At 33.5% G+C, this 11,578-nt stretch overlaps 1 long non-coding RNA gene across 1 annotated transcript; it reads right to left on the bottom strand.

Moving 5' to 3' along the window:
• Window positions 1–9,921: 9,921 nt before the first annotated feature.
• Window positions 9,922–11,153, bottom strand: LOC140692764 (uncharacterized). The gene is made up of 2 exons (XR_012068331.1): window positions 10,957–11,153; window positions 9,922–10,241 (listed from the first exon to the last, which is right to left on the bottom strand). It is a non-coding gene; the product is annotated as an uncharacterized lncRNA (long non-coding RNA).
• Window positions 11,154–11,578: the final 425 nt, after the last annotated feature.

The raw sequence follows: 11,578 nt of genomic DNA, 5'->3' as shown, positions 1-11,578 counted from the left end.
ATCTAATGGTGGTTCCTTTGTAGATTATCATATCTTTTCCTGGATGCCTTTAAAATTTTACTCTTTCATTGACTTGCCAATTTGCATATGACGTATCTTGAAGGAGGTCCCTTTGTCTTAAAGTTATTGGTGTTTTTTTGGCTCACAGACTTGTATATCAGTTCCTTACACAGGTTCAGGAAGTTATCGACAATTACTTCTTTAAATAAACCATCAGCTGCCTTCTAACTGTCTTCTCCCTCTAGGGTTACAGTCTAAAGTGCACTTCCTGAGGAAGTCTGATGGCTACTGTAGAATTTCCTCACTTTTTAATATCTTGAATCTCTGCCCTCTCCTATAATTTCTAGTTTTGTAATGGTGAGTTTGCTAATCTCTCTTCCACAAAGACAGTCTACATCCAATGCTTTCTGTTGTACACTTCATCTCATTTATTAAGTTCTCCTTGTCCTCCAGTAATGTTTGGTTATTTTATAGTTTCAGTCTCTTAGGTAATGTATTCCTTATCATCATTTCATTTATTCCTGAGCTCACTAAACTGCTTTCTCAGTTATGTATTTTGTATTGAGTTTCTGTATGACATCTATTTGGATTCTCTACTAGTTTTATGGCAATATACCATGGCTTTAAGTTTGTTTGCTGCAGGGTTGTCATTGTGTGTGTGTGTGTGCAGGTGTGTGTCTGTGTTCATGTGTGTCTGTGTCTGTCTCAGTGTCTGTGTGTGTCTATCTGTGTGTTAGCATGCCCTATAATGTTACTGTGATTGGTCATGATCTTGATAAATTATTGCTCTGATGGCACTTAATAACAGATTGGGAGTTGGAGTCCTTGGTTATGTTTTCTGGTAGCTTGCACACTTTTTCGTTTTATTTACCTGAGCTACCTCTGATAATATTTCAAAATGGCACTTTCCAGTCGCTACTGTCTGGATAAAAGATGTGCTTCCATTGTCACTTCTTAGAATTCTCTGGTAGTTAATGCCTCTGTTGTCACGGGGCCTGTGAACCCTTCCTTTTATCTGATATCCCTTGAGAATCAGTGTACACATTGAGGAAATGTGTAAAAACAGGTGGGTATTTGGAATCAGACAAGTGCCTTTGCCATGTCCAGTGTTGCATGATAACTTGTCTCCACCACTGTGAATGGGGAGTAGGGACAGTTTCATGAATGTCTGAGTGTCTGAAGGATGGAAATTCTGTCTCCAATGTGGCTCCCTCCTAGTTACCAGTGATCATGATACTGGTACAGTTGGAGGCCGAAACTCTGTGAGCCACTGAGACTCTGTTTCTACTGGGTTCTATGAACTTGTGGACTCAGATATCCTGCTCTGGTGGCCTTGGTTGCAGACACCAACACTGATCTTTCCTCAGTTCAGCTTCCAATGTGTGTTTTAGTCCACCAAACTTCACCTGTTCACATGCGTTGTGGAGTATTTTTTTGTGTTGTAGTTATTTTTGTTCAGATGTCAATGTTTTACTGACTGTAGATGTAAGGGGAGAGTCAAAAATAGTTTAAACTTATGTCAGTTTTAAAAGTATATACCTTTTCAATTAAAAGCTTAAATTCTAATTAGTACATTATAAGAACACTAAATAAAGTGAACAAAACACCTCCCTTAATATCATAGTACTACAAAATATTTTGATTTTCCTGGGTTTTTTCTTCAATGTTTTTCCCACCTACATGCACATTTTACTAAAATATATCCCTATAATCTCTTTAAAATCAATTAAATTATTAAAATAATTCTCTGTGCTGCAAATATAGCCCTTTTGGTTCTCTAATTTATTATTTGTACCTTGCACATTTCTGTCTTCTCCATCCTTCTTCCCTTTCCCCACAGGAAACCACTATTTGTTACACTACACATATATATGTCATTCTTTTTCTGTTTTTTTATGATTATTCTCTTATATCTTTATTTTCCTCATTTAAGTGACAACATAGAGTGTTTTCCTCTGTATGACTTATTTTCCTATATGCAACAATTTCTGGGTCCAGTCACATTGTTTCAAATGGCAGAATTTTACTTTTTAATATACAATGATGAAGTATTTATTATGTTATCAATATCTCACATCTATTTCAGTCTATCATCTGTTGATGGGCAGTTGAGTTGTGCTTCTACCCTTGGCTACTATAAATGATGATGTTAAAACATTTGGGGTAATATATCTTTTAAGATAATCTTTTCATTTTTTTCTCAGATTTATATTGAAAACAGGAATTGCTGCAACAGATAATGCTTATATTTCTAGTTTTCTGAGCACTGTCCACAGTTTTATAATAGTGAATGCATCAATTTATGTATTCACAATCAGTGTACCTGGGTTCCCTCTTATCGACATTCTTATTAATGTTTGTCATTTGTAGACATTTTGTTAATTTCCATTTAGGTTGCTGTAAAATTATGTTTCATTCTGGTTTGGATTTATGTTTCCTAATTAATAGCAATGTTGTGTTTCTTTTTATGAGCATGAAAATCATCCACATGTCTGTTTTTGTAAAGTTTCCATAAAGATTGTTTAACTGTTTTTGCTTTGTGGTCTTTATTTTTAAATATCGAGTCTAATATGCTATATATATATATATATATATATATTATTGATATTAACATCTTGTTGGTCCCATTGTGTGAAATTCTTCCTTCTATTCTGTCTGTTATATGTCTTGTTGAAGGTTTCCTTTGCTCTGCAAAAGATTTTGCGCTTCACACTAATACAAGAAATAGAATCCCTGTATCGCATAGTACATCTATTTTTTCCTCAGTAAACTAAAAATTGTAACTATTAGTGTTTTTTTCTTTAATTTGGAGACAGATCAAAAATAAAGATTGCTATGATTTATCTCAAAGTCTGTTCTGCTCATGTTCTTGGTCAAAAATTGTAAATTTTCAGGCTTTACATTTAGGAAATTAATCCATTTCTATCTCATTTTTTATACTATGGAAGGAAGTGCTCTTACATCTACCAATTACATGTACTGTCCTGTTATCTCAGAACGACTTTTTGAAGAGACTGTCTTTTTTCCATTGTATACTCTTGCCTCCTTCTTTGTACACTAATTCACCATATTTTTGTGGGTTTATTTTCTGACACTTTATTTTGTTCCATTGATCTATGTGTTTCTTTAATTGCCATATTTTGATGTATTGATTACTGTAGCTTTGTATTATGTTCTAAATTCAGGGAGGGTATTACCCACAGCTTTGTTTATTTTTTAAAATAATTTTGGAAAATTTGGATCTTTCAGATATATGTATAAATTTTATTATTTTTCTCCTTGTTTGGTGAAAAAACTTATGGATTCTGTGAGAATAGAAATTTACTAAAAGAAAAAACCTGAGAAAAATACTAAATTGTAGAGGATAAATTATTCAATATTAACAACAACTGGATTGCTGTATAAATCAAAGAAAATATATAAAGAAAAATGACAACAAAAACAAAATTCATGGGGTATAACAAAAGCAGTATTAGAAGGGATGCTTATAGCAAAATAATCCCACTTATACAAATAAGAACAATTTCTCTCTTATATTCTTACAACCAAAAGATGTCACATAATAATAAAAAAAAACTTGTTAGTAGAAGGAAAGACAGCTGAAAGGACAGAACATAATTAAATAAAATACGGATTAAAAATATAAATATTTGATCAATCTAAATAATGGCTTTTGAAAGATAAATAATGTTGGTACAGTTTAACCAGACACATGACCAAAAAAGAGAGTTACAGATAAATAAGCTGAGAAATAAATGAGGAGTTAGAGCTTATATCAAAGAAATACAAAGCATCATAAGATGATACAACAAATTATATGCCAATAAAATGGAAACCCTAGAAGAAATGGACAAATTCTTAGAAAGACTTAATCTCCAGAATGGAATGATAAATAAAATATGAACAGATTATCACTAATGAAATTGAATAAGTATTTAAACAAAATCTCCCAAGAAACAAAATACCAGGCCTAACAGCTTCACAGGTGATTTCTCCCAAACATTTAAAGAAGAGCTATCATCTATATATCTCAGAGAATTCCAAAAATTTCGAGAGGAAGGGAGGCTTTCTACCGGACATTTCTGTATCACATTGCTACTACAGCTGGAACAAATACCTCAAAAAATTACAGGTTAAATACTACTGATAAGCATAGATGCAAAAATCCCCACTAAATTGTTAGCAAATCAAACAATACATTAAGAAGATTATACATTATGATTAAGTCCACTTTATTCCAGGGATGCAAAAGTGATTGAATACCCAAAAATTAATCAGTATGATACACCACACAAACAACCTGAAGAATAAAAATTATATGGTCACCTCAATAGACTCATAAAGTGTTTTGACAAATTCAGTATCTATTTAAGATTACATTTCTCTTCAAAGTGGGCATGAGGAAACATACCTCAACACAGTTACGGTCTTATATGACAAGAACTCATCTAACATGACACTCACTGATTAAAAGCAGAAAGCATCTCCAATAAGAGCAGGAGGAAGACAAGAATGCTGACTCTTACCACTTTTATTCAGTATAGTATGGAAATTCTAGCCATAGCTATCCAAAATAAAAGTAAATAAAATTTAGCTAATTAAGAAAAGGAGTAAAAGTATCTGTTTGAAGATGACATACTTTAAACAGAAATCCTAAAAAGGGTGCCACAATACTACTAGGGCTTATCAATGCATTTGGTAAAATTTTCAAATGTAAAATTAACTTACAGAAATCTTGCATTTCTACACACTAACAAGAAGCTAAATGATACAGAAAGTGAGGGAACTGTCTCATTTACAGTTGCATTACAAAAAAAATCAAAAAATGTATCCAACCAAGGAGGTAAAAGACCTGTACTCAGAAAACTATAAAATATTTATAACAGAAATTGAAGGTAATGCAAACAGATGAAAGGATATAGTGTGTTCATAGATGAGGAAAAATATAGTTTTTAAATGACAGCATAAGCCAAGAAAATGCACAAATTAAATTCAGTGCCTATCAAAATACCAAGGGCATTTTCAGACACTTAAAATAAATAATTCTAAAATTTACATGTAAACACAGAAGAATTGAAATCACTAAAAAAAAGAAAGAAAAGAATACAAACAGACTGAAAACAGAAACAACTTTAACAAAGAACAAAGAGGATATATCACTGTCCCTCATTTTAAACTATAATACAAAGCTACAGTAATGAAAAGAATATGGTAGTGGCACAGAACAAACAGAATAATAGAACACAAAAATGCCTGAAATTGGAAACAGACACTTATGGTTATTTAGCCCATTACAAAAAATGAATATACAGTGGGGGAAAGGAAACCAACAGGCACATGAAACCGATCAACATCACTAACCATCAGAAAAATGCAAGTCCAAAAACCAATGAGATTTTATGTCACTCCTGTCAGAATGACTATTATCAAAAAGATAACAAACGTAAATATTGGTGAGGATTTAAGAAAAACAATCCTGATGCACTGCTGGAGTGAATGGAAATATATGCTGCCACTGTGGAAATCAACATGGAGATTTATCTAAAAATAAAAAATGAAATATAATTCTACATTTAAATATCTGGATACTAATTCCAAGAAAATAAAGATACTAATTAGAAGAGATTAATTCAACCATATATTCACTGCAGCATTATTCACAAAAGACAGGATATACAAGCAAATTAATTGCTCAATAGATGATGGATAAAGAAGATATGAGTTTATAAAATATGTATCTATCCATTTAACTACAGATTTACCTATATATATATATATATATATATATACACACACACATAAAAATACAATGGGTTATTATTCAACTCCAAATAGATTAAGTTTTTGTCATTTGCAGCAAATGGGTAGACCAAGAGTGTAATATGCTAAGTGAAATAAGTCAGAAAGAGAATTACAAATACTGAATGATGTTATTCACATTTGGAATTTTAAACAAATGAACTTAACAACACAGAAAAGGAGTTATACATATAGAAAGAAAGAGTTTGTTCACAAGAAGGAGGGAAATGGGGTAAGGAAAAGAAAAAGTTGAGGAAAATTAAGAGAGAAATTTTTCCAGTTGCAAATTAAATGAAACACGGACAAGAAATATACTGTATGGGGAATAGTCAATAACTATGAAATATCTTTAAATAGCAACAAATCATAACTACATATATTCTGGAGAACAGTTTGAAATGTATTAAAAATAGTGAACAGTATGTTGTGTAGGGGAAACTAACGCAGTGTTATAGATTAAAGTACACTTCAAAAACAAACAAACATGCTTACGGTAAATGAAAATAGATTTCCAATTAACAAAGGCAGGGGTTGGAAAAGGAGAATTTGATTAATGCACTCAAAAGCTACAAACCTCCAGCCGTAAAATAATCGTGTTCTAGGGATGCCCCATATTAACTTGAAAATTACAAGCAATACTGATTTATGTTCAATATAAATGTTGTTAAGAGAGTAGACCATAAGATTTCACATCACAACCAAAGACAAATTATATTTCTTTAAAATTGTATCTAAATAAGATAATGAATTCTCCCTAAAGTTGCTATGAAATTTATTACATGATAGTTGTATATCAAATCACTATCCTGTGCACCTAAACTTACACAATTTTTTATGCCAATTATATCTCAATAAAAGCAGAAGGAAAAATGGAAATTCAATGGTAATTTTTCCCATGTCATTTCTCATGTTCGTATTTGCAGCAAGTAAACTTATGTCATGATATACTTATCCTAGATAATGATACTAATAAATAGGTGATTCTAATAAGTTATAAATAAAGATAGTAATAAAATTAGTGTTTTACTATGCCTAAACTTTCTTCATTTTAACAGCCCACTGCTTCTGTAGGCATCAAAATTTCAATTTGTGTATTCATCTGAGATTAGGGAATGGATACAAATTTTAAACTGGCTGCTCTTGCTGTGAGTGATAAAGTTCACTGTCTCTGACCGATGGTCTCATCTCCCCGACAGCATCTGTAAGAAATGAACATGCTAGGTTGCTAAAAATCTCAGCATGGTTAAATCTCAGAACTCCTACAATTCTTAACTGTTTTGCAATGGGAATGCAATACTGACAAAGACTTGATTTTGGATAACAATGTGGTGTTTTCTCATGGTTGCATTACGGAATGTGAGGATAATCCCTGAGATCCACAACAAATATTCTTGCTCAAGTGCTGGGCAAAGAAGTGTAAAACTTCTGCATTATTAGGACTGAGGACTGCTTTCAAAATGATGACTATGCTCACTCTATTCCAGGTAGTCCAAGGGAAGAAAAGTTATTGCAATTTCTGTGTGAACGGGAATAATTCAGTGGTTGGGACTCTACAAAGTATTCAACGTGTGTTCAAAGCCAAAATATGTTGTGTAAACAATGAGAATTAAAAGAAAAAAAGTTAGACATAAGCTTAAATTAAAAAGGTGATACAGTCCTGTGCTGGGCTCTGGGGACTGGAGAATATGTATGCCTCAATCCCATTCAAGGGTTCAGAGGCATGGCCCTAACATCAGCTCGGGATTCAATGAGCAGATATCAATTAGTATACTGGGAGAAATATAATCTACCTCTCCCTGATCGGAAGAAAATCTGGTGGCTCAATGAAAGTCTTAATTCAGAGAGATTCTGACAGATGCAGAGGAAAAATTCACTGATGACTCAACTAAGACAAACTTAGTTACTGCTTAACAATCCATCTTCACACACACACACACAGTGTTTGAGAGATTTGTAGTATTTTGTGGGAAGAATTCAATGGGCAGAGCTCAGAGAATAGATTTCATAGCAACAGCAAACTTTTGTACTTTGATCAAAACTCTAATTTTCCCAGGTAGAAAACTACAGATGGACAAACAAACAATATTCTTCTTTACGATATCTAATTTTGAATGTATACTGTAGCTTTTAACTTATCAGTATAGAACCTTGTTAAGATGATCACGGTAAGACCCACTGTCTTATAAGTGAGCTGGAAACTAGCTGCTCAACCAGCCCATCTGAACCCCAGACGACTAATGTAAGCAACAACATAGCCACCATCAGAGATCAGCAGACAAACTTAAAAGCTTGATGTATCTGTTGTAGGAAGAACCACGGCTGTCCAGACACAGTTCTCCAGCTGCAAGTGGTCTCTATTGTTCTCTTGGTATAGGTCATATTGGTGAGATGTTGCTAGAGTTCACCCTGGCCCATTTGCCCATTCTCCAGAATATCAAAAGCTTTCTTCACAACAGGTGACAAATTTTCAGTACACAATTCTGCCATTCTAGACTTATCAGCTGACACTGGCTGCATCATCATGAGTAGAAGTCTTAGGGTCCCTGACCTTACCTACAATTTTCCAGTAATTCAGGGCATTTCACATTCTGAAAATGCTTCGTGTTTTTTTTTAAATTAATGGGAAAGAGTCAAAGACTTCCATGAATATTTTAAATTTCCTAATATCTGCAGAAATTTGGTATTCTTGCAGTTGGACAAATTTTTAATTCTATTACCCTCACCTCCTTCTAGTCCATACATTTTACATCGCAATTTGATTACTGAATACCACCACCCCATCCAAGGGTCTAGTACATCTTAGAAATTTCCCGTGTGAAGGTAAGAAGGGGTAAATGTTATGTGGGGTATATAAACCTACATTAAATGTTTGCAATGGCACTGTCTCTTCTGGAAAAAGCTCTGATTCTAAGAAGTAAATTAATTTGGAGTCAGTATAGTTATTGGTATGGGGAAGAGAATCAGCTATTTTGGGATGGGTGGGTGATGAAAAGACAGGAAAATATCCAGCAAATGAGAAAGGAATGATTTAGACTTATGGAAGTATGAATTGAGAAGACAATGATACTTTGTCTTCTGTACCTACCTCCAATTACTGTCTTGAGTGACTAGTCCTTGCGCTGTGAAAAGAGCTAGTTTGTGGTATAGAGTAAAGACCATAACGAAATAGTTTGAAAACCATGACAGTTTTGATCTTTCAGGAAAGTAGATTTTGCTTAAAGTCAACATGTATTTTTCATTCACTAAATACTAAAATGCATCCTGTGGCATGTGCTGTGCTTACTGTGCTGGTATCCAAGGCCGACAAGGAAAGCGGGATAGACATAAAACATCTGGAGGAGGTGGTTTCTGTGCTGAGAGGAGGATAGTCTAAGTAGGTAAAAGGAGGACACCCAACGTCCAAGGATGAGCTGGAATAAAACTGTTGAGTTTGGAGCTAACATTGTTGAGAAACATTTGGCTGGATATATATCCAGATACAGTGAAACATAAAGATATGCCAAGGTAGTCAGATGCCAGATTTATAAAGAAATGACTAAACTAAATTGAGTTAATTTTGTGTGATTAGAGTTGGAAATGCATTAAGTGCCATCCTGAGAACGTAAGCTTTTCTTTGGCTGGAAGATAATAGCAACATAAATTATTAACTAGAAAATATAGTGTAGACTGTTGAGGGCAGGAAATGAAAGCACCAACTGGAATGCTTTGAGAACAGCACAAAGAACACCATAGATAAATTACTACTTAAATTCTACCACATGCTGAATGTGCCATCTGAGACTACATCATGTGACCTTTTTGATTCCAGGGATGACATATTAGAGAACATGATCCGTGGGTGGTTCCTGCATGTATCTCCTGTTCCAAACTATCCTAACTTAACACATTTTATACTTTCCAGGAAGAACCAAAAACCACTTATTACTTTTCCCTCTCTCCATGTTTTATTATTTTTCCAAATTCTTCCATTTTTTTCTTCTTCCTTACAAGAAATTATTTAAATTTACTCCCATATTGTTCCATCAAAAGATTTTATCAATCAAATATCTCTTTTTTTTAAATGGCAAGTTAGTCTCCTGTTTAAATCTTAACTCTATTAAGAAATATTAAGGAAAATACAGGTACACATCTATGTTTATTGTTCAAATAAGAAAATAGCAGATAGTTGTCGACATTTGCCAACATCATTTATAATTTTTGTTTCCTACATAATCTGGTAGTTCTCTGGTAGATCAGTTGTAATTAGGATGACATTCATAAACTGAAGATGGCTGATGAGTTGGCCTTGAAAGAGAGTTAGCTGATGTATCAGCTATCACTGGCACTGGAAAGCGTGGGTTGCACCCTGGTTGAAGTTTAGGAAAACGACCTTCATTTGCAGATATGTTGTGATATGTATTTGGAAAAGTAGAAGGCTCCAGCATCAGTCCATAATAATTGCCCTGTATGGGAGATAAGATACTCTACTGAGAAATAGAAGTTGTAGTTTAAATGGAGTTCACAACACGGCCATTTGTTTCATTGTAACTGCTTTGAGAGTGCCAGTGGAGAGTGGTCAACTTATTTAGAATAGCTCGTTGACCCACTGCAATTTGTTCTGGTGGTCTGACATTGATGATGGAGGAGAAAAATCACCTCTGATCGGGGTAGTTGTATCACCAATTATGTGGCTAGTAGAGGGCTTTCTTTTTAGAAATTTGCAGAAGGTAATCATGGACTTTCTCCAATAGTGTCAGCCACAAATCCAGAATTATTATTATCCACATTATACCCTGCTTTAAAGTGCTGCTCTTTGAAGTCTTCAGCCAATGAAGACACCAGAGAGGCATTTTTAATCCCAACTCTTCTTTTTATTCTCACTAAAAGCTGGGGACAGCCTCGTTTAAAATTTGGATTATGATAAAAGTGCAGCTACAACCAAAGGAGAAACATTTTAGTAATATTTATACCAAAATACAAGACTACAATAAGCCTAAAGTATAAAACCTGATTCCACGTTTACTATGTAAGGATAATATCATCAAAATATGAACATTGCTAACAATATTTTGAAGTTCCTTATTTGGAAAATACACATTTAAATATTATAGTCATCAAATTTAAATGTTAGCATTTGCGGTAACGGTGAATGACACTTTTGAAAAGCAGCTTTATTACCTTTATATGGATTTCTGGAATGATTCATAGTTGTAAGCAAAGTTTCTCATAATCTTGAATACTTAAGTCACTGTCCTCATTTTTTAGAATAAATAAAGAATTTTAGACTTAATAGTTTAATACAATTTTCAAAATCTTGCTTTACTTTTATATTACCATTGATTGATGTGCAAAATAAAATTTTATATATAAGTTACCAAGAGGTAACTAAAATTTTTTATATCTTTCTTAATACAGACACTTCTTTTTCTTCTGCTGGAAAGTCAGCTAGACAAGCACACATTTGAAAATTCTGCCTCACTTTCCTAAACCCATAAAAGTTAAGCTGTCTAAGTAAACTTTTCATGCTTCCAGTTTCAAATATTCTGAAAGGGGCCTTTCTTTCCAAAACTTCCTTCTTCAAGACATCTTCATCAATCACTACGGAAGACCCCATGAACACCCCACCAGATGGATTTAAATTGGTCACTCCAATCTATTTTCCAGAGTTTTCTTGGAAATGTCAGAGAACGAAAATCATTATCTTCTTCTGGTTCAGAGACACAATATGTGTAACATGGTGTTTTTATCAAGGATTCTTCAGACAAAGTCTGAAAGCATTTTCTTCAATCATAAAACTCAT

This window comes from Vicugna pacos, unplaced genomic scaffold, assembly GCF_048564905.1.
Source record: "Vicugna pacos unplaced genomic scaffold, VicPac4 scaffold_17, whole genome shotgun sequence".
Lineage (NCBI taxonomy): Eukaryota > Metazoa > Chordata > Mammalia > Artiodactyla > Camelidae > Vicugna > Vicugna pacos.
The sequence above is the reverse complement of the archived record's forward strand: the minus strand, read 5'-3'. Positions and strand labels throughout refer to the sequence as shown.